Source organism: Montipora foliosa, chromosome 13 (assembly GCF_036669935.1).
Source record: "Montipora foliosa isolate CH-2021 chromosome 13, ASM3666993v2, whole genome shotgun sequence".
In the NCBI taxonomy this organism is placed as follows: Eukaryota; Metazoa; Cnidaria; class Anthozoa; order Scleractinia; family Acroporidae; genus Montipora; species Montipora foliosa.
The window spans coordinates 11,814,497-11,818,836 of NC_090881.1; the positions used below are offsets into that span (position 1 = coordinate 11,814,497).

The 4,340-nt window shown below is 34.9% G+C and overlaps 1 protein-coding gene across 5 annotated transcripts in view; it reads right to left on the minus strand.

Annotated features, from left to right (window-relative positions):
• Positions 1–3,611: 3,611 nt before the first annotated feature.
• The window catches only part of LOC137984010 (protein NLRC3-like), a 45,255-nt gene continuing 44,526 nt past the window's right edge, over positions 3,612–4,340 (minus strand). For all 5 annotated transcript variants that reach the window (XM_068831210.1, XM_068831209.1, XM_068831213.1 and 2 more), the window contains one exon: positions 3,612–4,340. This exon is cut by the window's right edge and continues 724 nt beyond it. The gene's annotated coding sequence lies outside the window, so the exon portion shown is untranslated.

Here is a 4,340-nt window from a genome sequence, read left to right on the forward strand (position 1 = left end):
AGTGTTTAGATAAGGCTATGAAAACACGGGAAAAAATATTTCTATTGCTTTTATAAAATATTTCTCGAAGATAATTCAACAAATGAAGGAAAATGCTGATTTTTTTCTTACTTCTTGATTGAAACAGATTTTCTTGATACACGCTCATATTTCCTACCAGCCAATCGAAACGCGCGTCTGACAAGACATAACCAATCAAAATTCGTGTGACGTCACAGCGGTGTTTCCATACTCTCATATAAACACAGCTATTGACCAATGAGAGTGCGCATACTGTCCTAATTATTTTATAATGTTGTATTTCAAGATTGTGAATAACATTTGTCCTAGTTATCGTACTGAAGTATTACCTTTGTAAGTTAAGTGAAAGGATAAATTATTCCTTAATGATAAGAACCACCTCAAATTATTCCCTTTTTTCAAGTCGTACTGAGCGTTTTTTTCCCCCGCACTACTGGTTGTGGAATGATATCAGTTTCGATTTATGTTATCTTAATTCTATTGGTTCTTTCAAACGATCTTTACTTTCCTTTTTTGTGTACCATATCTAAATGATCTTTACAACTTTGCCATTGATAGGAAAAATGTTTCTACTCGGCTGTATGCCCCTTAACTATTACCTTTTGAAAATAGGGTGTAGAGAATCTCCTGTGTGTTTGTGGGATTTTCACACAGAGACCGTCAAGCATTATCTTCTTGAATGTCCTTTTATTTCTGCCCCTAGAACAAAATCGCTCTCCTCTGCTACTTGCATACTTGCTGACAGGTGGACAACTATGTCTGAATTACAAATAATATCGGTTTCTCTGTTTGGTGCGCCCTTTAATCTGTCGCTAAAACAAAATATTGACTTGTTTTTTTCATGTGCAGTCCTTTATAACTGAATCTATGAAATTTCATTAAAACACTTGACGGTGTGCGTTCCCCCTGTCGGGTCTACTTTTCATCTTTTCTCCTTTTGTGTTATATAGGTGTTTGTTGTATTTGTTATCTCTTTGCTCTTCCTGACCAGATCTAGAGCAAATGCTATTTGTTCGTTTCTTTAATCGAAGTGATTCTCTCGATGAGCACTGTAACCCACAGGGCAAACTTTGCCAGAAAATGTTAAAATAAAAATAAAAAAGAAAAGGATGCTGTTCTAATGTCTATAATAATAATAATAATAATAATAATAATAATAATAATAATAATAATAATAAGCATTTATATAGCGCTAAGTCGACTACTTCTTCATAGCGCTTTACAATATCCACTATATGATTAAAAAAAATACAAATTAATAAAAAACAAATTACGTAATAATTAAAAAGGAAATTAAAGTATAAATTGTTAACTAAAGGCAAGTTTAAACAAATAAGTCTTCAAGTCCTTTTTGAAAACAGCCAAAGTGTTTGATGATCTGAGTGATAAAGGTAGTTCGTTCCACAGTTTGGGGCCAGCAGCCGAAAAAGCTCTGTCACCGTATGTCTTCAGAGATGTCCTTGGAATGCTTAAGAGTCTTTGTGAAACAGAGCGTAGTAAACGAGAACTGGTACGATAATGTAAACGTTCAGAAATATAGGCAGGAACTAAACCGTTCAGACCTTTGTAGACTAACAGGAGTATTTTAAAAATAATTCTATATTGAACTGGTAACCAATGAAGCTTGAATAAAACCGGAGTGATATGATCAGTTTTCTTTGTGAAAGTAACAATTCTTGCAGCGGCATTCTGTATTATCTGTAACTTATTAAATATACAATCTTTGTAATAGTCGGAAGTAACACTTTAAGGCAACCCTTAACTTAAAAACTGTCGATGGAATAGGAAATAAACAGCATGACTTTGCACAGGGTTTACTAGCAAACGCAACAATCTAATCTTGCGCTTTGAATAGAAGGTTCTAGTGTAGGAAGTCCACAGATCTTATCTTCTCTATGAGAGAAAGACTGATGGATCTTAGTAATCTTTTCTGTAAAATAATCAGCAAATGAGTCGGCCAAAATTGTGTCGTTATGAGAGGCAGGGTATCTCCTAACTGGAGACTTCTTTAAAAGTTTATTTACAGTTTTAAATAGCACCTTTTGATCCGATAAATGCTGGTGCTCAGACTTTAGAGAACTAATAAGACGAATAACCACACCACACTGATTGACGTAATGTTGACGATCAGATTGTAATCTTGTAGAACGCCACTTACCTTCAAGGTTCCTTCTTATTCTCTTTTGTTCAGTCACTTCCGATGTGTACCAAGGGGCCTTCGGTCTAATTGATATCCAACGTTTTTTTGCGGAGCATGTTTATCAATTAAAGAGCGTAATGTGCTATCATAAATATCAACGAATGAACTCAAATCAGTAGATTGTACATCGCTAAAAGAGTCGAAAATGTCATCGTTCAAAGTATCCAAGTCTAGAGTTCGTAGATTTCTGGTTTTAACGAGATTTTTTCCAAACATTGTTTTCTGTAGAAGTAGGTTACAGTGAACGGCGTAATGATCTGATCATCCAGGATCCCTAATGTTACACGATTAAAGTATTGAGTCGTTGGATTTCGTAATAACTAGATCAAGGGTGTGGCCATGTATGTGTGTATCCTCCATGACATTTTGTTTCAAGCCAAAGGAGTCTAAAATGTCAATAAATTGCCGAGCGTGTTGATTTTTAAAATCCTCAACATGAAGATTAAAATCGCCGGATGTTATAATGTGACTAATAGCGTCAGCTAAAACTTGCTCCAATAGTCTTGAAAAATCTTGAAAAAAACTTGAATAAGATGAATCAGGTGACCGATAAATAATCAAAAACCTGATACCCTTCAGAGACCTGAAGTGTATATCCATTACTTCAAAGTACTGAAAGTCATCAGTTAAAACGGAGTTAAACGTTAGTGTATCTTTAAAAAGCAAACCCACTCCTCCTCCTCCTCTTCCATGCGTTCTTGGGGCATGAAGAAATCTATAACCATTAGAACCCAATATACCAACTTCTAAGTCATCACAGTTCCCAGGACGTAGCCCAGTTTCAGTCAGTGCCAGAATATCAATGTTATTATCGACTACGTAATCCTTAATAGCCATTGCCTTGTTCCTGACAGATCTTGCGTTAAAGAGAGTAAACGAAAAGCTCTGTGAATTAAATTCTTTAGGAAGATTTGGCGTTGTTTTGATGGGAATTAGAATGCGTGAATTGTAATTAATAGTAGGTTTCCAACATGTAGTATCCGCGCGGTTAGTTATCCTCACAGGAATAAAGCCATTGTCTAAATCCTGAGCATCATTAGTATTCATAATGGGCGATTTTGAAGGTGAAGTTGAATTACTGCTATAGTAAAATCTTTGTATATTATATGTTTACGTTTATGTTATGTTTATGTTTACGAGACAGGTTGAATGATTTACAGTTCAGTGTTCAACTGTACCTTCTAGAGGCTAGCTTGTATCTTGTAATTTAAAATTGCTGCTTTGGAGCAGCTCCAAAAACGAATAGAAATCTACGGTCTACCGGGACAGAAAGGGGGATTAAATTATGCGGGAACATTTCTCGCGGGCCTGTCCGTCATGTAGCTTGCGAAACCATGCGACGATGTTAGTAACATAAATACATATATACATCAACTTTATTTGACTCGAATTTCACTGTGGCCTTACAAAGCTAACGTTTAATATCAAACTTGATTATCATTCTAAAAACTTGACAATAAAAAAAATACACTACAAACTTTAAAATATTTGAATGGACCAATCTTAACTTGCAGTTCCACACATATTTCTTTGAATTTATTCAAGTAAACCCTCCTCAAATCAGAGACTAAGATTAGTTGGACGAGAATTTTTTTCAGTTTCTCATCACATACTTGATAAACACACATTCACTAATTAACTGAGTACAATCTCACAGTTTACATGTCATTCCGAGCGAATTCAAATCTACAACGCAATAGTAAAACCAGAGTTCTTTTGAACTGACATTCTAAATTCATAGCTATTCATATAATAGCAAAAGATTCATGAAACAGTTGGAAAAAAATGAGAAGGTTACAGAATAAAGTAATAGCCACCTCGTTTGATGAGACATTGTTTCAACACTCTCCTTTAAAGAAAAATAAACAAACAAGTTGTCAATCAGTGGAAGTGGCAGCAATAGTATTAACGATACAACTGTTACAATGAACAGTGTTTTGATAAGTTTTCTTTCTATAATGATTGCTCCATTTAGTAGAGGATGAGTTCCACAGTAAAATAGACCTTTTCGGCTTGTACATTTTGTTTTCCCAATACAGATCATGTGATAATACTCAGTAGGCTTGGTCCTTTGTTTTGTTCATTTAAAAGAGTGCATGCAGGCATATTCATGCTTGCA